This window comes from Sciurus carolinensis, chromosome 1 (genome assembly GCF_902686445.1).
Source record: "Sciurus carolinensis chromosome 1, mSciCar1.2, whole genome shotgun sequence".
NCBI lineage: Eukaryota > Metazoa > Chordata > Mammalia > Rodentia > Sciuridae > Sciurus > Sciurus carolinensis.
Genome location: NC_062213.1, coordinates 114,132,281 through 114,158,826, shown reverse-complemented (window position 1 = coordinate 114,158,826; position 26,546 = coordinate 114,132,281).

Genomic DNA, 26,546 nt, shown 5'->3' with positions numbered 1-26,546 from the left:
CTCCGTTGGTTTCAAGCAAAATACTCAAAATAGATTCCAGAATCCCACAAATCAAAGGAAAGATTGATAGTTCTTATTTATTTCCCTTCATGGAGAATTGGACCAGGATACTTACCAATATTAAAAGATGAAAGGAAGGAAGGAAGGAAGGAAGGAAGGAAGGAAGGAAGGAAGGAAGGAAGGAAGGAAAGAAGGAAGGAAGGGAGGGATTGAGAAAACTGACAGAGCTGCACAAACAATCAAAATATTATGTCAGAAATCATCACCAAAGTAAGCCAGGAGTTTGTGCTGTAGCCAATGAATATGTACCCAATTCCATCCTTTTGAATTTGTCTCCCACCCTTGATTATTTACTTGAGGAAAATTTAACAGCCAGGACAAAGATTTGAACTAAACAGTAACATGTTCAACACTTAAGATCCAGCACAGAAACAATTTCAGACTTCATCTGGATCAAGTATGGCTTGAGTTTACACCAGTTACTTAGGTTCCATATTTTTATAATTTGCTTAACCTCAATCAAATCACCTTGTTATTTTTTGTTGTTTCTGAATCCTTTCATTGTATAATTTGGGGTTTTATTTGGTTATTTCTACCAGATGTTATAGTTTTACCTTACTTATGTGTCTAGGAGAATAGAAACTTGAGTTGTAAGATTCCATTAAGACAAGTCATTTTATGAAAGATTTGGCAATGTTTTCTCCCTGAATGATGCTCCAGCAGAGCTGCTCCCCAAGAAGTGAACATGCTAGACTGATCTGATTGCTGAAAAATGAACAAAAACTAATTCTGAGTTTTGTCATTTTCCCTAATGCTAAGGACTTTTAATATTTAAAGTCCAATATGCTATAAACTAAAAAATAGCAAGATTTCTTTTTAAAACACAAAAGAAAAGCATATATTTGAAGGACTGAAACTGAATTTTCATCTATCGTATAAAAAGAAGAAATAAAGAAAGGTATTAAAGAAGAAATAAAGGACATATCTGAGATTCTTTCCTCTAATACATTTGTCACCTAAAGTGTATTTTGAGAAGTAGAAATAAAATTTGTAAGAGTGGAGTGTAGTAGGCCCAAGGTAGGGAATTTTATATAGACTCTCCTTCCTTCATTTCTTATATTCAAAGTCAGAAGGAAAAAACAGTTTTGTGATTGCTCCTGTTTCACACACACACACACACACACACACACACACACACACACACCACAAATCCTCTAGAGTAGTAACACAGCATTCAGAATTCAATTTCTAGCCCACAGTGCCATAGGCATATGTAAGAAAACAAAATCCCAGGGAAGAGTCACTAGTCCAGGGTTAAAGCCGTCATGTTGGTTCTTTTCTCTTACTTCATTTTGCATCTAACATGAAGATGCACGGAGACCTACCGAAGGGAATTAAATACTTAATCATAGAAAGTACATGAAAGTGGTCAAACGCTCCAGTTGTCAAGCACAACACTCAACAAATGTTATATTAAAAGAGTGCATTAGCCAGGTAGAGTAGAGCCTGGACTCCCTGGAGACTCAAAGACAATTAACAAGAATAAACACAAACTGACTAATGAAAGCAGCACAAGGTGGTAATAGCCACAAGTTTTTGAAGGATTTAAAAGAAAAAAACAACAAAAAACAAAATCCTTTAAAAACTGATCCCATAAAATTTTTCCTTTGTCTGATACTAAGTTTCACTCTGTTAAAGACTCTATTTTTTTCTTCATTGAAATAGTTGAATAAAAGTATAACAGCTGGGGATATAACTCAGTGGTAGAGCACTTACCTAGCATGCTTGAGGCTCTGCATTGCAAATTAATTTAAAAAATAGTTGTAAACTAAAAATATTAAAGAGATCCTTTTAAAGGACAGGACCTTTATAAGTACCTACATGAAAGCTTTGGTCTATGAATCTCAAAAAGCAAAACAAACAAACAAAAAAAAAAAAAAGTGAATACCCTAAGTCCTTTATCATGGTGTTATGAGCAGAATGTTTATGTTTCTCCCAAAATCCATATGTTGGATCCCTGTGAACCAATGTGATGGTATTTTCAGATGGGGTCTTTGAGAGATGATTACAGTTAAATAAGGTCATGAGTGTGGGTCTCTTTTAGGTTTCTGTCAATATAATGAAATACCTGAGATAATTACTTATCAGAGAAAAGGTTAACTTTGGTTCAAAACTCTGAAGCTTCCAGGACATAAACCAAGTTGGATCTGTGATGAAACTGTACATAATGGTGTACAGAGCCAACCTCTTACATCATGAGCCAGGGAACAAAGACACAGACGAACAGACGAGGTCCCACAGTTCCCTTGAAGGGCATGCCTCCACTGAGGACCCTTTGCTAGGCCCACTTCCTAAGGGTTCTACCACTTCCTAGTGGCACTATCCTGATAACCAAGCCCTTAACACATGAACCTGGGGGGACCACATCCAAGTTAGAGCAGGTTCTCATGGTGGTATTGATGCTCTTATAAAAGGAGACATCAGGGAGCTTGCTTTTAGCTCTCTGTCTACCACTTAAAGACACTTCTCAGAGGTGGCCATCTACAGGCCAGGAACAAAACCCTGACCATGAACTGAATTGGCTAGTACCATGACCTTGGAGATCTCAGCCTCCAAGATGAAGAGAAAATATATTTCAGTTGTTCTATCCAACAGTCTATGGTATTTTGTTATGGCAGTCTGAGCAGGAAAACATGATCAAAAAGAAACTTATCTTACAAAAAGCTTCCCTTTTAGAGTGAAGGATCAGACTGACCTTACTTCTGTGTGACTCTGAACCCATTTCTTCATCTAAAAGGTGGGGGAGATAAAAAACAGACCCCATTCAACTGGGTGAAGACACAAACAAAAAAAAGCAAAAGGTTCCACAGAGTAGCAAAAGCTGACAAGTATCAAAAGCTAAATTAAGATTATTTGGTTCTATCCCCTTCACTTCCATAAGAAGGCATAGATCCTTGTAGTTATACAGAATGGAACTCAATCGATCTTTTGCTATTCTGATAAAAAGCCTGCAGATTCCATTCCTTACTCCTACCAATATATTCTGCACATTAACAGATACTTTGCCTCTCTGGTTTTATGATGCCAAGAAGAGGCATTTCACCATTTAAATAGATCTGAAATGTATTATCACTGTTTTGGAATATGATGTTACCCTCTAAAATCTGGTTGTTTTCCAAGAAACTTGAAACAAAACTCTAAACCTGTCTGAATAATATACAAATAATTCAATATAGTACATTTTTTAAACACTTGATCCATACTGGAAAAACATTGTCTTGCATGCTGTTAAGATTACAAATATATCTAAGACAGGGTTTGTCCCTAAAGAGCCCAGAACCATGAAGAAAAGAGACATAAAAATGAGCATCTCCTAGTGTAATAACTGCTCTGATAGTTATAATCAATGGACAATGAAGATAACAAAGGAAGGATAGACTGGTTCTTCTTAAGGCAAATAGGAAAGCTCTTACAGTAGGTAAAATAGTTAGGAAGGTAAGGTTTTCAGCATTTCTTCAACATGGTACTTTACTTCAAGAACCAACAGCAGTTAATACATACTTAATAGTACAATTTACATAATTTTCCTGTTCTGGAATCCAAGACAAATATCATATTGTACTGAATCATAATGAATAATATTACTAATAAAGTTCGACCACTGTTGGTACTATTACAACTGTACAAGTACAATAAATGATAAAACTAATAATAATAGTTTCTAGCATGCATATTCTACTTTACACATTTCATTTCAGTTCTATCTGTAGTTGGCATTCTTGATTTAGTTCCACATGAGGAAAATGAGATTCAAATAAACCCAAGAATTTGAAAAGTTCATTTGTTTTGCATTAGGGGTAGGGAGAAAGCATCAATTTCACTGGATCTTCTTTCTCAAAAGTGATGAAATTTAGAAAATAAGAAGTAGTTCACACCTTCCAGATGCTTCACCCAACTATCATCCTAGCTCCTAATGTACTTGTTCTTAACTACTCAAAAAATTAGTTAACATTCTCATTTGCATCAATTAACATTCTGAGAACTCTAACAAATGCTGTTAATAAGCTCTGTTTATACTACATCACTTTTCCTTTTTTCACATTTTTAATTATGAAAGTAAAATATGCTCATTATAGGTAATTTCAAAGTATAGACGAATATTAAGGGGAAAAGAGAAAAATTAATCCATATCTTTAAAACTTAGAAATAACCACAGTTAACAGTTGATGATATATTCCTTTCTAGCCAGTTGTCCCTGCAAAGTTTTTTTTTCCTTTCTGTTTCTCTGTATGTTTATGCATGTTTTATTAAGAAATATACTTTATAAATACATGTTATGTTATATTGCTATTTTAATATCTTTTGGAGCAATTTAAGAATTACAGAATAGCTGCAAAGTTAGTAGAGTTCCTACAAACCCTGTGCAGATACTTTAATATTAAAATCTTATATAACTATGGTGCATCTTATAAAACTAAGAAATTAATTATTAACTAAACTATATATTTTCTTCAGATTTCACCAGTTATTACACCGGTACCCTTGTTCTCTTGCAGGATGCAAAACAGGGAACCACAATGCAGTGAGTCAACAAGTTTCTGCCTCCTTTGTGACATTTTCTCAGTCTATTTTTTCCATGTCCCAGACATTTTGAAGAAATGATCAGATACTCCATAGGTTGTCCATCAATTTAGATTTTTCCTCATGATGAGTGCCCTTCTAATCACATCATATCAGGTAGTACATTATATCAATATAATTATCATTGGGGAACTTAACATTGATCTCTTGGTCAAGGTGGTATCTCTTCCAGCTATTATTTTTTTCCTTTCCATACTCTGTTCTTTGGAGGTGAGTCATTATATACAGACCACCCTAAAGACAGAGATTTTAAGTTGCACCTCCTCTAGGAAGAGTAACCTCAAATATTATTTGGATGTTTCCCCGATGATGATTTATCTCTTTTACCTATTTATTTATTTATTTATTTATTTATCCCATCATTTACTTTGGTCAGTATGGACTCATGAATGTTTACTTCATACTTTGAGTTACACTGTGTTATTTATTTTGTGGCTCAACTTGATCTCATATTAGCCATTGAGTGCTATTTCATGTTGGCTCTCATATCCTTTCAAAATGCCCCTTTTTCACTTTTTTTTTGTAGTTTTTGAGAGCATTCCTTTACTTTTTTGGCACTACAAGATGCTTCATGCTTACCCTTATCCCTAGACTCATCCACTTCTCAAAAGAGCCTTAAATTCTTTTCTTGGAGAATGGTATGAGAAACCAAAATATGAGTTCTGAGTGTTATCCTTTAAATGGAAACACAATATCCAATAGCCCAATAAATTATTTACTAAGCACATTTTAGTGCAAGAGAGTAAGAAATTGAATAATCTTTTTATTTTATTTGACATATGATTTTTGCTTCTTTTTTTATTCCTCAACAAAACTAGAATCTGTATCATATAACATACTGGTTAACTCTGGTATCTGAAACCAGAGCCTGGGTTTATATGGTGACTCTATTGCTTACTTACTCTTGGACAAATTTCCTAATCTGTATGTATCTCAGTTCTATCATCTATAGAATGGAACCATCAGTATAATAACCTATCTCAAGGGAGGGAGATTTTGAAGCTTTAAATAAGTTAATATTTATAAAGTATGTTCAATTGTACTTGACACTTAAAAATGACTACATAAATATTAATTATCACTTCTTTTTTGACAATTTTAACCAGAAGTCCAGAATTGAAAAGGTAACATCCAGTAATAGCTAATACTTATTGAGCTTATCTTATGAGAAAGGCACTCATTAATCCTATCTATGAGATGAATCCTATTTTTAAATGAAATATTTTCATATTATTAATTATTAACTTAAATTTGCTTCAAAGGGCATATTTCAATCTATATTTTATCCTCTAAGTGTTTATATTCAATTTCTCATCAAAACTTTATGACTAGATGGAACATAGAAAATTTTAGGGCAGTGAAACCACTCTGTGTGATATTATAATGGTAGACATTTGTCAGTATAAATTTTTCCAATAGAATGCACCAAGACTGCACCTTATGGTGGACTATGGACTTTGGGTGATAATGATGTGTCAATATAGGCTCATCAGAGCAGTACATTTGTTACAACTGATGAACTTATATTGACATATTTAGATTGAAATATGCCCATTGAGGAATGTGTAGAGGCAGGGAGTTTGTAGGAAACCTTTATACCTTCTGCTCAATTTTTCTGTAAACCTTAAACTGATTCAAAGAAATAAATTCTATTGAAAAAAACCATACGTGCTAGAGCATCTCCAAGAAGGTGTCTGTGAGTTTTTTCCCTTCACTGTACATACACACTGCTTCTCCCATCAAGAAATAAAATTAAGCTCCTCATCCTTGAGTTTGGGACTCCTAGTGAATTGTTTAACCAGTAAAATGCAGTAGAAATAACAATCTTGAACTTTTGAAACTAAGGTTCCTAAGAAGCTTTGGCACTTATATCTGGCTCTCTATAAATCCTTATTCTGGGGATGACGCATCTCAAAACTTAGCTGCCATATAAGAGAAATCTGAGCTGCATAAAGAAGCCAAATGCCAGGCATTCATGTTGATAGCTCCAACTGAGTGATCAGTTGACAGTCAGAATCAACTCCCAGGCATCCTGAACACCAGACAAATGAAAGCTTAAATGACAGTAGGCCCAGCTGATATCTACTGCTGCCACACAGAGATCCAAAATCACACATCATATTCAGAAAATCTACAGAACAGTGAGCAATAATAATTATTTATACTTTAAGCTTTTGGTTAGTCTGCTATGTAAAAATAAATGATCAGAACAGTTTTTCAATTTTTTATACTCAACCATTGATGAGAAAATTTGTTCACACAAGTAGAAGTAGAAACTATCAGAAGATTATTAATGACCTTTTGAGTAATGGATGCAATTCTCACCATTGCTAGATTTTAGATCATTTACTTTTTTTACTCATATGTCATGAACTCTAAAAGCTCTGTTTTCATTCATTGACCAATGTAATTTTGAAAAATATTCCAATAATGCATGATTGAATTTTATATCCAGTACAATTTTTTCATATCTAGCATTTCAAAAGAATGATAAAGCTTTTCCTTACATACACCAGATATTGCCCTATAGGACTTTAATAATTCATCATTATGATTCAAATTATAGTATCAACTAAACATTATTAGTGAATAATTTTTCCCTTTATATTTTCAAGATTTAATTTTTTATTTGAATCTATAAATTCTGTACATGTTAATATATTTATGGGATTCTTGCTGTTTTTCAATAAGTTCTTTTGGGGGCTCAATAAGGTAAAGTTTAGCAATCCAACAACTATGCTTCAAAAAATATCCAACATGAGAATCATTTAGAAAAAGTGTTTTTTATTCTTACAGCTTATGAATTCTTGACAAAATATCTTTGGATGAGCACCACAAATCATTATGAAATAGCAAAGAATGGTGTCTGATCTTATTTCTTTACATAAAGTTAAAAACAGACAGACTAGGACAACTTGGATTTTATTAGATTCACCATTTTGATAGCATCATTTAATGTGGAATTCTGATCAACAACAAATGTGTACATCTGAAAGCATCACTGTGAAAAAAAGAATGCACTTCTTAAATCTTAATTTTGTGACATGAATGCATACAGTTCTCAACAGTGCATTTACAACATTCTGCATTGTTTTTTCCCTATTACAACACAAAATTGTGTAGGGTTTCTATAATATCTGATTTGTTTGTATCAAAGTACTCACTTATTAATTTAAATATTTTATCCTCCATGTTTTTTGTATTTTGGGGGACAAATAAAGTTCTTCAAAGTGATTCTCCAGAAATTTTCATTAATTCTATTACTGAAGTACAATCCAATCTGCACTGAAACTTTTTTCAAATATGTCCATATTCTGGATCATTTTTCTCCCTTTGTCATCAGATACATCATTAATGTATCTACTAACTGCATTAATCAAAAAGTTGCTCATTTTCTATTTTCTTTGTGCTATGGTTCGGGTATGATTTAATTGTGTCTTTGTAAAAGTTCATGTAATTGTAGGCTTGGATCTTCGGGTAGCAGTATTGGAAGGTGCTATGGAACCTTTAAGAAGAGGAGACTAGTGGGATGTCCTTAAGTCAGTAGATGCATGCTTTTAGAAGGGACTCTTCATGTCACTCCTTGAGTTCTCAGAGGAGCATTATAAAAGGAGCAAGTCCTCTCCTGTCCTCTCTGGCCCTGGTTCCAAACATGATCACTTGTTCTACAACTGCTTCTGCCATTGCCATCTACCATGAAGTGACTCAGCAAAGAAGCTGTCTAGTCAAAAAACCTGAGCTTGTGGCCTTTAAACTTTGAACCTCCAGAGCTGTGAGAAAAATAAGACTCTTTTCTTCATAAATATCATGTATCAGGCATTTAGTTAGAGTAATGAAAGCTTACTAATACATTTTGCATTGTTGATTTCATGCATTGCATTAACTATTTCAAGTCGGGTTGTTAAAAGAAAAAGTATGCAAAAGTTAAGCGTCCTGTATTTTGGTATTATAGAACTTTATAATTAGTTCTTTCAGCATAATATGATATTGTATAAATGATTTTACATGATGAATATTTTTGGTCAATCATGTAATAAATATTTATTAAGAATGTACTTTGTGCCAGGCATAGTTCTTCTTTGTCAGGAACCAAAACATACAAAGATCCCTACTCTTGAAAGTATTATATCTCAACATAGAAAAATAGAGTATAAACTAAACACAATGAAAATTAATTTATCTTATATAATAATGATATATTAGTTTGTTAAGGTTACCATTACAATGTCCCACAAAATTGGGTGGCTTAAACAAGATAATCTATTTTCACATAATGTGCATGTCTAGGAACCCAAGGTTAAATGCTTTCAACATCAGTTCCTATAAAAAGTTCTTAGAAAGCATCTGTTCCACACCTCTCCCCTAACTTCTGATAGCTTATTGATAATTTGGGGGAGTCTTTGGCTTGAAGATTCATTGTCCCATTCTCTGCCTTTATCTTCACATTGAATTTTTCTTGTGTGCAATTTTGTACTCAAAATTCCCCTTTTTATAAGGGGAATTTTATATTTTATAATGATAAGGCCATGTTGGATTAGGGGCTCACCTTGCTCCAATGACCTCATCTTAGGTCATTGCATCTTCAATAACCTTGTTACCAAATAAACTCCCATTCTGAGCTAATGCAAGTTAATTTCTTTTTTTGAGGGACACAATTCACTTCTTAAAAGATGGTATTGCTATAGAGAAAAAAAAAAAAAGAAGCAGATCAGGGTGTAGTGGTAAGGTTGCAATATCAAATAAAATGTTTGGAAAATCTCCACTAACAATGATTAAGAAAGAATCAAAGTAGTAGAGAAAGTTCACCAAACAGATATCCCGGGGAAAATATTTTCAGGCACAAGGGCCAGGTAGTGAAAAATCCCTTGGACCAGTGCACACTCTGCTCAGTTTGAGGAATGTTAAATAAAGTATCATGGTTGTAGTGGATCATGTAACAGAAGACAGAAGTAGAAGAAAGAGTCAGAGAGATTGCACAGTAAACCCACATAAAACTTTATAGACCATCGTAAACTTTGCAAACTTTGGATCTTGCTCTGAGTGAAGTGGAAAGCCAGGACAGATTTTGCATAGAGCAATGTGAACTGATTTCTGTTTTATAACAGTCATCCTGGCTGCTGTAGAAAGAATAGACTTTTAATAGGTAAGAACAAAAGAAGAAAGATCTATTAGGGGGGTCTATTTTTGTAATTCAGAAACAAGGTGGTGGGGTTTGGACCAGGTTAGTAGGAGAGGAAATGTAAGAAAGAAAGGGAAGTCTACATTTATTTTTTAAAGTAGAACTCATGAGTTTTCTGACAGATTATATGAAAAAAAAAAAGGCAATTCAAGAATAACTGTTAGGTTTTTGATTATGCAACTAAAAAGAAGTTGTAGCTGTCATCTTAGAGAGGGAAGATTGTGAAGCAGGTTTTCAGTTCACTCTTTATTATAAGCAACTTCTAAAACAGCTCTTGATGTCTCCACCTCTTGGTAGTCTTGTTCTCTTGTAATATGTAGGTTGCATCTAGTGATTTGTTTTAGCAAATGCATTACAACAAAAGTGATGCAATGTCTATTACAGCACTAGGTTAAAGACAGACTATGGGTTTAGTCATGAAATTCTCTCTTGCAACTGTCATGAGGTAAACTGCCCTATGAACAGATTCAAGTGGTAAGGAACTGAGGGATGTCTTTGCTCAGGAGCCAGTGAGGAACCGAGGCTAAGGTCTAACGACCACAAGGAACTGAATCCTTCCAACAGCCTAGGGGTAGATTTAGAAGTTAACCTCCCCTCTTCAAGCCTACAGATAACAAATCAGCCAATCCCCAAACTCGGCTAAATAACCATTATGTCAACTGAGCCAGAGAACCTAGCTAAGCTAAACCTGGATTCCTGACCAATAGAAATTGTAAAGATAATCAATGTTTGCTGTTTTAAGCCCTTATATTTAGTATTATTTTTTATGCAGTAATAGATAAGTAAAATACTCTTTAAAAATTAAAGAGTACTTTTGAGAAAAATGAAGATGCCAGAGAATTTACTTATGATCAGTAATTCATTTGCTAATATTCCATGCAAAAAATGATATTTCAGGTAAGGCAGCAAAGAATTATAGGGACTCTGTAATGCACATTTGAGGAAATTCTCATTAATGAGGACTTAATATTTCTGCACTGTTGGGTCCTTGGGAACATGATAGCTTTCCACTTTAAATAAAAGGTTTTCTATTAGTATAAAAAATAAATGTTTATAAAAATCAACTAAATAGAAAATATTTAAAGGACTTTATACTATAAAACTTTCAAAAATGCATTTAATATTAAATTTATATCATTTATTCTTATGAAAATTTAAAACATATTTTTTAAAATATGAATCATTTTTAAGTTAAACTGGAAGTAACACATATTAATTTTAATTTAACAATTAAAATTCTGACAATAATATATTATAAAAACATTCTTAATAGTCACATATATATAATCATATATATTGATTTCTACAACTCTTGTGACCTATAGAACTTTTCAAGAAACAAATTAATTTAATTTTTTATTATTTGTTCTCAACAATGTTTTAATTTAGAGAAACAAGAATAACTCATTATAAAACTTAATCAAGCACCAGTTAACCTACTCATTCACTGTTAACCTAAAAATCCTAATTATTATTATAGAAGAAAGAAAAAAGCACATTTGGAAAAATTTTTATGCAATTTGGTTTTATGTATTATTGATGATAATTAACAATCAGAATCATAATTTCTAACACTGAGCATGACTATATGACAGACTATGTAGGGCTTATTTAATCTTCCCTATAATCCTACAACACCAGCTGAAGAATTAATGGTGGTTGTTCAATGGCAACATAGGTAGAAAACAATACAGGGGTGAAGCTCCTGTAGAGGGGTCTATGTAATGGATGCTATATGTAATAAAACCATAAGTACCCTATTCCTAACCTAACAGCACTTACATATAATTCAGACAATGCCAACCTTTGCAAATTTTTAATATTTTATGAGGTTAAATCCTCTTCACTATTAAAAAAAACTGCAACCACTGCTAATTTATAGGATTCATGATATGCCAGTTGGGAAACCCAAGATAAGGGACTTTACTTGAAACTGTGCCTTCATAGCATGCATCATTTTTTAACTTACATTTTGTTATAATTTTTACTTTTGTTTCTGATGGAGCTTGTGGGATGGTAGGGCTAAACCCCTATTCCACACAGCCACTAACAAGTGCAAGAATAAATAAATTTAAAAGGTTGGGAACAAAGAAAAATATTTCAAAGTTCCTGCCTCTTATATGTGTCAGGTCATACTCATGTTGTTTTCACCTGACCTCTTCAGTACTTACTTGGTCACTCAACCATAATACTGATTTGCATGGATGTTTAGCAGCCTCATGCTTAATTCCAAGTCACCAGCCACATTATTAAGTTCTGAGATTGTCCTTTACATTTCTCTTGCACCCCTGTGCTTTTTACACCGTTCGTGTCTTTACCATCTTGATACTATGAACTTCTCTCCCACTGCTGGAGCTCTACAAAATTTCTCCACACCTCTTGTGACCACTCATCCAGTCTCTACCCCACTGTCTCAGGAAATCTTTCCAAGCTCTGCATCCAAAGCTATCAGCTTTTTATCCCTTTGCTTGGATTTTATTGAACCCACCATTTATGAACCCTAGGAATTCTAGAATAATTAGCGTGGAAAAAGAAGGCAGAAATCATTTAGTTTCAAGAATTACAGGAGTTCATATTGATTAAACAGCATCCACCATACCTTAAGGGATAATCAGTGTCACATCTAAGCCTGTCTCAGTGAAATAAAAGTTAATGAAAAGATTTTAAACCCCATTATATATATGTTTTCTGCAGAATTTCCCATTATCATACTGTTTCCATCAAAATTTAGACACTAGAGTGACTGGTCTCTCAGAAGGTCCTAACACTGAGATGCTCAAAGCTGATGCTAGAAATATCCAGGAACAGAAAGTCACTAAGGAAGGTGTAGCTGTATAAGTTTGGGGAGGGAAGAGGTATTCCTAAGTAGAGAATGGGCCACCTGGAAGATTCAAATGTCTTCAGTCTTTTTGCTCAGGTTTTTCCATTCCACTTCTTGTGAAATTTTATTTTGGGTGTTATTATTGTCAAACTTCCTCCAGTTTCTTAATTTGTTAACATCCCTTCTCAAAAGAAACTCTTTGTAGAAGTAACATCCAAGCTAGGACTTGAAAGTGGAATACTACTCAGACCATGGAAAATAAATTAAGGGCAGTAAGAAGGAGGGAAGGAGAAAACAGAGATAAAAGTAGAACATTTCAGACTGAAGAGAAGAACTACATTTAAAGATCTTAGGTGAGAAAGAGCTTAATTTTAATGAAAAGCAAATATAGTCCAAGGCATTATTGTGCTGAGAGGTCATAGAGGATAAACTTGAGAAGGGTAGAAGGAACAGGGCTAAGTGGTAGGAGAGTTCAGAGTTATATTGAAAAGAGATGCTCAGATTCATAAAACTTTATAGACAGCAAACTTACCATATTTTCCAAATAACAGAAACAGAATGAAAAATGTTTCTATAATTAACCTTTGCTACATTTTAAAAGCAAATTAACTACACAGTTATTCAGTGCTATTTCCCAGCTTGTAGAAGCAGTTTGGGTTTTTCATTGTTGAACATGTTTTAATTCTCTGGTAAGAAAAAAAAAGTTCCTTCTAAAGTATCTCTCAGAAGTCTTGTCACTTCAGCAAGGAAGTGCCCCTATCTGGAGGAAGAAGAAATGTGCAGGAATGATTAAGAAGTGTAATGTGGTGTTCAGGGGAAAGAGAATACAAGGATATGCAGTTCCCAGAACTTCAAGACCCCTCCGGGATATGATTCACTTAACACAAATGATATGTCAGTAATTAGGTTTCCCATAAACATCTATTGCATCTCCACTTCCAGCTTATAATTCCTCTACTGATAGCTATAAGATAGCATCATATGATTTTTTGAGCATCAGCAAGTACAGGTGATACAGAAAAAGATGAGCATTATTCAAACATCATCTGGGAGGTACTGTCAAAATTTGTTAAACAATAATTTAAAAAATAAAATGAGTAGGTGGAAAGGTGGAAGTGAATTTCATAGTGTAATGTGAAAAAAGGCTTTACATAATGGAAGGAAATCTACTTCACTGTTGAAGTTAAAAGCTGTTCACCTTGTATAACTGCAGTAGCAAATTTCATGCAGCTTTGAAGTCTTGTATATATCTGTTATCTTCCTCCCTTGCTTAATCATAAATAACTTCGCCAAAAGAACAAATACTCTGCTGGAAATTGATATAGAGACTATGAATGGCATCCTAATACTTCTTATACCACATTCTGAGTGGGTAATGTTTTATCACTCTTTAATTTATAATTTTAAAAGTATTCCTTTTATATTAATCAGCTCTTTTAGCAAATAAATCTGGCTATAGCCTTAATCAATGAGGTTTAGCTATCTAATGTGTAAACAAACTGAGCCAGTTTTCAAGTTTAAAAATCACTTTCAAACAAAAGCATTACTTACATGAGAATAACCACCATTGCACAATATTGTATTTTTGACAATATGATCTTAGGGTCTACAAAGTATAAAAGACAACGTATTTGTTCAATACTTATCTTCACTATAAAGTACATTTAAAGAAGAGATGTTGCATTAGGTGATTGCCAGTATTCATTTCAAATAAACATCTACCAAAGTCCTACAAGGGGCATCTTTATATGAAGAAGAGTGAGGCTTGCTTTCTGCCTGAACTTTTCATGTTCCAGAAGGGGAGCTAAGACACATGCACAAGTAACAATAATAGAATTAGAATGCAAGAATTGCTTAAAAAAATGATACATGGAAAAATTGTTAGAGAAACACAAAGGGAATATAGGTTAATTGTTGCTAAACTCAGAAGATGATTATATGAAAACTAGTTGAGAAAGGAGAAGACTCAATAAACCGTCATTAAAAACCAGTAGAGTAGGGAAGAAGACTGGACAAATTATGTACACTCCAGATATGGCAAAATGAAGTCCCCTATTATGTATAATTATAATTCACAAAAAAACCCAGAAGATTAGAAGAAGAGGATCAGAGGGAGGTAGGAGGAAATGATAACAGGAAGTACTAGAGAATGAGATTGATCAAATTATGTTAAGTGCATGTATATATATGTCACAATGAATTTCACTATTATGTATAATTACAATAAACCAATAAGTTTTTTTAAATTAATGGATTTAAGCTACAGTAAAGAGTACATTTTCTCAGTCATACATCATTCTTTTAAAAAATATGATTGCTCTATATCTGATATTTATCTTACAGGATTAAGAATCATGGATTTTTATAAAACCAAGTAAATTCCAAAGTTATAACATAGTAAAATTGTTACATCATTTTTTTTAGGTAAATGCAAATTCATTTAGTTATTTATTTAGATATTTATTCTTTTTTTATTGTAAACAAATTGGGTACAACTTGTTCCTCTGTACACGAAGAAGAGGTATACCATTTGTGTAATCATATATTTACACAGGGTAATGGTGTTTGATTCATTCTGTTACTTTTTCCTTAACCCCACCCCTCCCACCCCTCTTTTCCCTCTATACAGTCTCTCCTTCCTCCATTCTTGCCCACCTCACACCCTCCATTATGTGTAATTATCCGCTTATCAGTGAGATCATTCGTCCTTTGGTTTTTTGAGATTGGCTTATCTCACTTAGCATGATTTTCTCCAACTGCATCCATTTGCCTGCAAATGCCATAATTTTATTATTCTTCATGGCTGAGTAATATTCCATATTATATATATACCACAGTTTCTTTATCCATTCATCAATTGAGGGGCATCTAGGTTGGTTCCACAATCTAGCTACTGTGAATTGAGCAGCTATGAAAATTGATGTGGCTGCATCACTGTAGTATGCTCATTTTAAGTCCTTTAGGTATAGGCCAAGGAGTGGGATAGCTGGGTCAAATGGTGCTTCCATTCCAAGTTTTCTAAGGAATCTCCACACTGCTTTCCAGAGTGGCTGCACTAATTTGCAGCCCCACCAGCAATGAATTGAGTGTACCTTTTTCCACACATCCTCGCCAACACCTATTATTGCTTATATTCTTGATAATCGCCATTCTAGTTGGGGCGAGATGGAATCTTAGGGTAGTTTTGATTTGCATTTCTCTTATTACTAAAAATGTGGAACATTTTTTCATATATCTGTTGATTGCTTGTAAATCTTCTGTGAAGTGTCTGTTCATTTCCTTAGCCCATTTGTTGATTGGGTTCTTTGTATTCTTGGTGTAGAGTTTTTTGAGTTCTTTATATATTCTGGAAATTAGTGCTCTATCTGAAGTATGAGTGGCAAAAATTTTCTCCCACTCTGCAGGCTCTCTTTTCACATTGCAGATAGTATCCTTTGCTGAGAGAAAGCTTTTTAGTTTGAATCTATCCCAGTTATTGATTCTTGCTTTTATTTCTTATGCTATGGGAGTCCTGTTATAGGAAGTCAGATCCTATGCCAACATGTTGAAGATTTGGACCTACTTTTTCTTCTATAAGATGCAGGGTGTCTGGTCAGATTCCAAGGTCCTTGATTCATTTTGAGTTGAGTTTTGTGCAGGGTGAGATAGGAGTTTAGTTTCACTCTGCTGCATATGGATTTCCAGTTTTCCCAGCACCATTTGTTGAAGAGGCTATCTTTTCTCCATTGCATGTTTTTGGCACCTTTATCTAGTATGAGAAAACTGTATTTATTTAGGTTTGTGTCGTGTTCTCTATTCTGTACCATTGATCTACCTATTTTGGTGCCAATTCCATGCCATTTTTGTTACTATTTCTTTGTAGTATAATTGAAGTTCTGGTATTGCGATACCCTCTGCTTCACTCTTCCTGCTAAGGATTGCTTTAGCTATTCTGGGTTTCTTATTCTTCCATATGAATTTCATGATTGCTTGCTCTATTTCTGTGAGGTACATCATTGGGATTTTAATTGGAATTGCATTGAATCTGTATAGCACTTTCGGTAGTATGGCCATTTTGACAATATTAATTCTGCCTATCCAAGAACATGGGAGATAGGAGATCTTTCCATTTTCTAAGGTTTTCTTTAATCTCATTTTTTAGTGTTCTATAGTTCTCATTGTAGAGGTCTTTCACCTCTTTTGTTAGACTGATTCCCAAGTATTTTATTTTTTTCGAGGCTATTGTGAATGGGGTAGTTTTCCTAACTTCTCTTTCTGAAGATTCATCACTTATGTATAAAAATGCATTGGATTTATGAGCATTGATCTTATATCCTGCTACTTTACTGAATTCACTTATGAGTTCTAAAAGTTTTCTGGTGGAATTTCCAGGTTCCTCTAAATATATAATCATGTCATCAGCGAACAGGGATAGTTTGAGTTCTTCTTTTCCTATTTGTATCCCTTTAATTTCTTTGGTCTGTCTAATTGCTCTGGCTAGAGTTTCAAGAAAAATGTTGAATAGAAGTAGTGAAAGAGGGCATCCCTGCCTTGTTCCAGTTTTTAGAGGGGATGCTTTCAGTTTTTCACCATTTAGAATGATATTAGCCATTGGCTTAGCATAGATAGGCTTCACAATGTTAATGAATGTTCCCACTATCCCTATTTTTTCTAGTGTTTTGAGCATGAAGGGGTGCTATATTTTATCAAATGCTTTCCTGCATCTATCAAAATAATCATGTGATTCTTGACTTTAAGTCTATTGATATGGTGAATTACATTTATTGATTTCCTGATGTTGAACCAAACTTGCATCCCTGGGATAAAACCCACTTGATCGTGGTGCACTATCTTTTTAATATATTTTTGGATGCAATTTGCTAAAATTTTGTTTAGAATTTTTGTGTTGATGTTCATTAAGGATATTGGTCTGAAATTTTCTTTCCTCGATGTGTCTGTGTCTGATTTAGGTATCAGGGTGATATTGGCTTCATAGAATGAGTTTGGGAGGATTCCCTCCTCTTCTATTTCATGGAATACTTTGAGAAGTTTGGAATGAGCTCTTCTTTAAAGGTTTTGTAGAACTTGGCTGAGAACCCATCTGGTCCCGTACTCTTCTTTGTTGGTAGGCTTTTGATGACTTCTTCTATTTCATTACCTGAAATTGATTTATTTAAATTGTGTATGTCCTCCTGGTTCAATTTAGGTAATTCATATGTCTCTAGAAACATGAAGATGTCTTCTAGATTTTCTGATTTGTTGGAGTATAGATTTTCAAAATAGCTTCCAATTATGTTTGTATTTTCATCATGCCTCTCATGATATTTTCTCGTTCATTCCAAATTTTAGTAATTTGAGTTTTCTCTCTCCTTCTCTTTGTTAGTGTGGCTAAGGGTTTATTGATTTTGTTTATTTTTTCAAATGTTTATTTATTTTGCCAATTTTTTTGATTGCTTCTTTTGTTTTAATTTCTTTGATTTCAGCTCTGATTTTAACTATTTCCTGTCTTCTACTACTTTTGGTGTTGCTCTGTTCTTCTTTTTCTATGGCTTTGAGCTGTAGCATAGGTCGTTTATGTGTTGATTATTTCTTCTTTTATTGAATGCACTCCATGAAATAAATTTTCCTCTAAGAACTGCTTTCAAAGTGTCCCAGTGATTTTGATATGATGTTTCTTTGTTCTCATTTACCTCTAAGAATTTTTTATTTCCCCCCTGATGTCTTCTGTTATCCATTCATCATTCAACAGGGTATTATTTAATCTCCAGGTGTTGGAGATGTTTCTGGTTTTTATTCTGTCATTTATTTCTAATTTCAATCCATTATGATCTGATAGAATACAAGGTAGTATCTCTATCATCTTGTATTTGCTAACAGTAGCTTTGTGGCATAATATATGGTCTATTTTAGAGAAGAATCCATGTGCTGCTGAAAAGAAAGTGTATTCACTCTTTGTTGGATGATACATTCTATATACATCCGTTAAGTCTAAATTATTGAGTGTGTTGTTGAGATCTATGGTTTCTTTGTTCAATTTTTGTTTGGAAGATCTGTCCAGCAGGGAGAGAGGTGTGTTAAAATCGCCTAGTATTATTGTGTTGTGGTCTATTTGATTTCTGGAACTGAGAAGGATTTGTTTGACGTATATGGATGAGCCACTGTTTGGGGCATAGATATTTATGATTGTTATGTCTTGCTGATTTATGCTTCCCTTAAGCAGTATTAAATGTCCTTCTTTATTCCTTCTGACTAATTTGGCTTGAAGTCCACATTATCTGAAATGAGGATGGATGCTTCAGCTTTTTTACTATGTCCATGTGCATGGTATGTTTTTTCCCATCCTTTCACCTTTAGTCTGTGGGTATCTCTTTCTATCAGATGAGTCTCTTGCAGGCAGCATATTGTTGGATTTTTCTTTTTAATCCAATCTGCCAGTCTATGTCTTTTTATTGATGAGTTCAGGCCATTAACGTTCAGGGTTAATTCATTCATATTGAGATATGATTTGTATTCCTGGTCATTTGGCTCATTTTTGTCTTTAGATACAACTTGGTTTCTCCTTTATTTAGTTGTTCCTTTAGAGTAGTTCCTTCCTTTGCTGATTTAAATCATTATTTTTCATCTCTTCCTCATGGAATATTTTGCTTAGAATGTTCTGTAGTGCCAGTTTTCTTTTCGTAAATTCTTTTAGCTTTTGTTTTTCATGGAAGGATTTTATTTCGTTGTCAAATCTGAAGGTAAGTTTTGCTGGGTTTAAGATTCTTGGTTGGCATCCATTTTCTTTCAGATCTTGAAAAATGTTGTTCCAGGCCCTTCTAGCTTTTAGGGTATGGATTGAAAAATCTTCTGATATCCATATTGGTTTCCTTCTGAATGTAATTTGAACTTTTTCTCTTGCAACCTTTAAAATTCTGTCTTTATTTTGTATGTTAGGTAGTTTCATTATAATGTACCTTGGTGTGGGCCTGTTGTAATTTTGTGTATTTGGAGTCCTATAAGCCTCTTGTACTTGATTTTCCATTTCCATTGTTTCTCTGTGCCTTCCTCTATCCCAAAAATTCTTAAATTTGGCCTTTTCATTATATCCCATAATTCTTGTAGATTCTGTTCATGATTTCTTACCATCTTCTCTGTTTGATCAACTTTGTTTTCAAGATTAAACATTTTTTCTTCAATGTCTGAGGTTCTGTCTTCCAGGTGTTCTATCCTATTGGTTATGCTTTCTATGGAGTTTTTAATTTGGTTTATTGTTTCCTTCATTTCAAGGATTTCTGTTTGTTTGTTTTTTTCAGTATCTCTAACTCTTTATTGAAATGATCTTCTGCTTCCTGTATTTGCTCTTTCATCTCATCATTTGCTTCTCGATCATTTTAATTATGTACATTCTGAACTCCCTTTCTGACATTTCTTCTGCCATTGCTATCATTGGATTTTATTGATGTAGCATGTATGTTTGTTTGGAACATTTTCTTCCCTTGTTTTCTCATATTGCTCAGATATCTTCCCCTCTAGTAGTGAAACTCTGAGATATTGCAGATTTCCCATGTTGACTTAGTGTCACCTTCTAGCCTTCAGTAGCCTGAAGTCTTGGAGGAACTTGATAATGCAGTGCTCCACAAGGAAGTTGCCTCTCTAGGGGTCATGCCCTTCAGGTGGGATATATTCCTGCTAGTGGGCATAGGTACCTCCACTTTTTGACCAAGGTCAGCCAAAGGGGGACTAGACTGCGGGCTGGGGCATGGCTGGTCTGGGCCTGTGTCTCTGGTTCTACAGCCCTGGTTGGGGAAACCTCGCCCAGTGGGGAAGATTCACCCAGTGGGGAAGTCTTGCTGGGCAGCTCTCCTCTGAGAAGTTCCCTTCAGTCCAGAACTACTGTCTGGGCTGGGCAGCCCTCCTGTGATGTTCCCAGGGGTCCCAACCTACCTCCTGGGCCAGGGAACCTCACCCTGCGAGTGAGTCTTTCGCTGGGCAGCCCTCCTCTACAATGCTCCCAGTTATCTGGGTTCATGGCTCCAGTGGGGGAGTCTCACTGGGCAACTCTACTCCATGAAGTTCCCTGCATTCTGGGACTACCACCCCATTCAGGGAGCCTCACCCAGTGGGAGAGACTCACCCAGTGACTCTGAGTTGGTCCCGAGTCTCTCATTACCTCCTCTTCTTGAGTCCTAAGTCCTGTCGAAGGGCCTTCAGTCTCCTGTAGGTGTCTCAGGAAGGGAGCTGCCCTTCTGATGATGATGGCCAGGCCCTCGGGAATAATTCAAAATGCCTGCACCAGCCTCCAAAGAATCTAGGGAGCCCCAGAGAGGGTGCACTGGGTCAGTACAGAGACAAGTGCAGTGTCCCTCAGCAGTAGGAGGTGAGGCAGGCAGTCTCTGCGATGGCATCCGACCTCAGTGTGAGGAACCGGGCAGGCTCAGCAATGGCGACCCTACATCATTCTTATCACTCTGTATCCAGTCAAATAGCAAGCAATGTGAAGACTATACAAGGACCATTAGTGCTACTTAGAAGACCTTGAACACTGGGTAGATACATGCTCTAGAAATTGTATTGCTTGACTTGCATTTTCATTTTCAAAGTACATATGGAAAATAAATGAATTATTTTAAAAGAAAGTTATAAAAAAAAAAAAAACATACTCTAGAATACACAGGGCAAATAATGCTAGGAAACAGGTAATTGTTGCTGTGGATCTTCTGTATTGCCCATAGCTCTGGTTGACAACTGGTCCTCTTCCACAGATGTTTGCATCACAGGGTTTGGGATACTGGCCAAGGGACTCTATATTCTGACTCCAGGTAGAAACTACAAATATTAGGGATGAACTTGTTATTGTCCTGGGACCCAGAATACAGTTGCCCATGACTTTCTTGTGACTAGTCTTATGAAGCAGGAGCTCCAATATGTTTTACTGCACTGGATGTTTGGAAGGAGGATAGAAAAACATGGAAGAAATAGGAGGTTGATCCTTCAGTTCATTTGATGTCCCCTAGTACTATCACAGACTACTGCTTAGCTAACAATTTTTAAATATTGTATTTTTCTTACATAAAAAATATTTGAGGGCAATGGAGTAAGATACATACCCAATTTCATACTGTATTTGGAAACTCAGAACCTATGATGGAAATTTTAGCATCTACCAGGTTACTATTTTCAGGTTCTCTCTTGAAAGGGTGATTAAGTTCTTCTATGAAGTTCTTTTTTAACATGTTTAAAAATAAACATGGAGAAGTTTTCACCTGCTTCCCAAAGCTACCCATGTTGCCTCAAGGTCAGAGGAGCATTGAATGGAACAAGGATTGTTAGGGGTGCAATAGGGGATGACTGGAGCCAATACACCCAAGTCAAAGTTTGGGAGTTTCTGAGTTGACTTCTTTTTCAGATACTGAAAAATCCAAGATTCCAAAAACACATTGCACAAATCTAAGCCTATTCTGAAAAGATCTGTAGACACCCCCTTTAAAAACTTGCTTCACAGTCTGTCGGCTTCATGGAGGAAGTTTTATGCTCATGGCGGGGTATCGTTCTTGGAAGGATAAGATCCCTTTTGGTTGTCGAAACAGTAAGTTATAAAATGATAGCCAAAGGGCCAAAAGAATTCAGGTAGCTTCCCCAGATTCCAAACTCCTCCTAGAGACTATCTTAGGCATACAGAATATTGAGCTCAATGAGCAGGAATAGACTCATAAAACAGAAAAAAATATTAAAGAAAAAATGCCAATGATACACTTGAGTAGAATAATTTTAACTTAATAAATAATGCATATCATAAAATATGTGTTTATTTAGTCAACACCTAGTATACCACAACATCAGTCACAAAATATCACCATGGTTTTGCAACTAAATAATAAATACAGCACCTTAAAATACCTGATTGACAAGAGGGATAAAAGAGCAGAGAAACCAGCATGCTGACCTCAAACTCCACAGCCTTCCTCTCTCTCTGAGGGAGAAAAGACTGAGGGTGCTGAGTGATGGAGACCATGCAGAGGTAGCAGCAGCACACATAGATGCTAAATAATGGATATCCTGGGAGCTCTTGGTGGAAGCTGCAAAATTGCCACGGAGGACAGGAAGATGTTGAAGAACTTCAAGGGTCTTGTGGCAACCAGGGAAAACCAGAGGCAAAACTGATAATAAATCTTTCGATACCTTCCAAAACAGCTACTGATAAGGATTTTTATTCATTTTAACAGAAGAGCATTTATTCTCTTGCTAAAATAATCACTCATTTGAAATGAATATATTAATACTATTAGATGAAGTTTGAGAAAGATAGACCAATATTACCCGTTCGAAACCCTGAGTTGTTGAACCCAGGCTTGCATATTAACACAAATTGACAGAAAGCATTGGGAATTTTCCAAATGCTTTCCAAATAGTTAAACTGAGTAACTATATTGATCATAGAGGGTTCCTAATGTAAAGGAGGGACTACTGAGAAGGCGCTACTGTCTACAATAGGTTGCAGTTTGCAGTGATAAACTTGCCATCTCCTATCAAGCCTTCTGCATGCTGCTCACTGCGCAGCCGTTATCTTCACGTGCTGACACATGTAATCTAACATTCTCACTTTGCCACAGCCGGAGCAATTGCTTGACAATTTGATTACAGTTTCCTGTCAGCTCATGCACAGAATACTTCTGTGAGCTTTCAGCAATTGCAAAATATTTTGATTTTAAAATGATAGTGATCTATGAAGAAAAATGTCTTCAAATATTGATTTCTGATAACAAATCCAGATCTGCATAAAGGAAATGGCACTAAATGCCAATGAATAGGTATGTACTGGAGTATACAAGGGGGTGGAGGTTTGGTTGTGAAAACTGCTGAAGGCAATGGAGCTTTTGACTAAAGAACCACCATGTATTCAAAAGCCTGGTGGAGAGAATTGAGTTACCACTCTACTGGTCCAGTATATAATAGATGTTTGTCAATGTTTTCCACAGTGTTCTTCCTCTTTTTAAACAACTCAAGGTTATTGGGCACATACTTTGGTAGAAATTTTATTGGAAAGGAAAATGAAGAACGAAACTTTGTCATTTGAAGGCAAATTATCTCTGCTTTATAAATAATGTGTGTGTTTAAATGATCTAACCTCAAATGTTAAAAGTCATATCTATATGCAAGAATTTTTGTTCCTTACTATAACATGGAGTGAGACGTTTTCAATATATGAGTATGACTGGCCCTCTCTGCCCCCTAATAGAGATGTGAAATAGGATTTCTCTTGAATTATTGACCTTTCCCCATGAAATGAGAATGTGCCAAGAAAGAACTCCACATTCTTTTTGTTCCTTCAGAAATCAGTCATTCAAAATAGTTACCACCAGCATTTTAGGCATTTCTACATAATGGGAGTTCTCCACCGAATAATACAAAACTGAAATTATTTCCGCAAATGAACAAGATAAAAATGAGCAAAGGATCAGATTGAAAAATCACGGAATTTTAAATGGAGGAAAATGTTCTAAAATGAAAACCTATTACTATAGCCCTGGAGCTAAAGGTAATTTATGGGTAGACCAGTAAAACATGTGTACCTCAGTAATGCAATCAATCACTTCACCTGGGATCCAGCCACTCACAATGTAATACTCTAGCATAAATCTGGATTGTTCAAGCTGTTATTAGTCAAATAACTTTTAATGACTTCTACTTTTATACAACAGTTGGGGCTATTAAAATTATAATTTGTCCTACATTTCTTTTTAAACAGGCATGCAACCCCACATGCTGACATTGCTTATATTCAGAACAGGGAAGGCAAATGGTTACAGCACCTGGACTTTGAAAGCATAAATTATTCAGAAAAAAAAAAAGTTTCTGCCACTTCTGTAATAAGTAATGATTTACATACAGTAAAATTCATACTTTCTATCATAAGGCTATATCAATTTGGACAAAAACAGAGATAGTCATCTAACAAACACTAGTCAAAATAAATAGTTTCATAATTCTCCCCAATTCCTCCCTACCCCTCTGTAATGAAATACTCCTTATTCTTCCAGTCCCTGACAACCACTGATCTGTTTTCTATCCCTATAGCTTTATCTTTTCCAGACTGTCATATAATGGAATTGTTCATTAAATAATCATTTTGCCCATATTTAATTGGCTCATTATAATTATATACAATGTTGGGATTCCTTGTCACATAATCATACATGCACACAACTATAATTTAGTCAACACTATTTTCCAATATTTCTTTGTTGCCTCCATTTTTCCTTTCCCTTGGTTCAGAATATTGATAGATCTGATTTCTCTCATATAGAAAAATGTATTTGAGAGTCATTCAAGTTACTGTTATGTTGCTATGTTTTGTTGTTTTTATTTTTTGGTCAGGTAGTATTTTACTGAATGGATATGCAATAGAATTTTGGACTAATTGCAGTCACTGGTGATTAGTAAAACCTGTAAAAATATTCTCTGACAAGTTTTTCTGTGAACCTGGGCTTTCATTTAGCTTACGTAAATACCTAGGGTGACAACTCTGGCTTGTGTAGTAAGTATATGTTTAATTTTACAAAAAACTGCCAAAATATTTTGAAAAGTAACTGAACTATTTTAGTCTTGCAATCAATGTATAGGAGTTTCAGTTGCTCCACATCTTTGCCAACACCTGATATTATCAATTATATTAAATATGTCTTTTAGTTATTCTATAGAACTCTTACAGTATCAGATTGTGATTGAGATTCCTAATTAATAACAATGTTAAACATTTTAAACCTCTTTTAACATATTTAAACATCATCCCTATATTCTCTTTGATGAAGTGTCATTTAAATATATTGCTTATTGTTGAAAATTGAATTGATAGTTTTCTTATTATTGCCTTCAAAGAGTACTTATGTAAACTGGATTATGATCATTTCTCAGTTAAGAGATTTCAAACATGTTCTCCCAATCTATGTCTTTTAATTATTTTAATGCTGTCATGTATAAAGCAAAAGTCTTCATTTAAATGAGGTCAAATTTATCAATCATTTGTTTTTCTTTTATGGGTCCTGCTCTTGGTTGTGGATCTAAGAAATCTATGTCTACCCCAAGATCAAACGTTTTTTCTTTGTTTTCTTCTAATCTATAAATTATTTATAAAATAGTTTAAAACAGACATAATATCAATAAAATCTCAGTTAAATCTGTGAGTAAGGAGAATGGGTAACCTGTTTTAATTTAGAAGAATATTAAGAGCCTTTAGTATTTTATTTTACATAATCAGAAATTCTGAAATTGTGAACTGTTCCCTAAAAATATAACAATCATACAAAAATGATAGTCATTCATTCATTCATTGTTTATTAATAGCCCTATAAGGTTCTAATTACTCCTGTAGATTATATAGTAACAGTTGAAAATGAGGATTGTCTCAGGAGAGGATTCTGAGAAGATAAAGGAGTAGAGAACAACTGGAATCTGTCTCCTCATTTAGTGATAATTGCACTAACAGAATCTGCCCAATGTGATTATTTTAGAACTATGAACTCTGTTGAAGGATTTCAACATCTGCGGAAACATTTGAATAGTAAATTGTAGCTAATTTCAGTCAACTTCAACTTTCAACACAATTGAAACTAGTATTTCCTACCTAGTGCAGTGGCAGGAAGCTGTGCCCTTCTTCCTGGGGCAGGCTGCATGTGGCCTGCAGGACACAGGGTATGTTGAAGGAGCCTGTCCTTCAAAATTAGAGATCTGAATTCAGATCACTGATTGCTACTTCTGAGTATCAAGGTATGGACAAGGAACTAATAGCCATTGTTGGTATCACTGTCTCTATTTGTTGCAAGCTCCCCACTGTCAGAAGTAATTTCCAGTGAATGTAAAGGGCTAGTACTCTTTTATATCCCCACTACCACTAATCTTCCTCTTTTTCCCCTTTTGGGATCAGACATTAAAGATGAGAATAGTCAACAA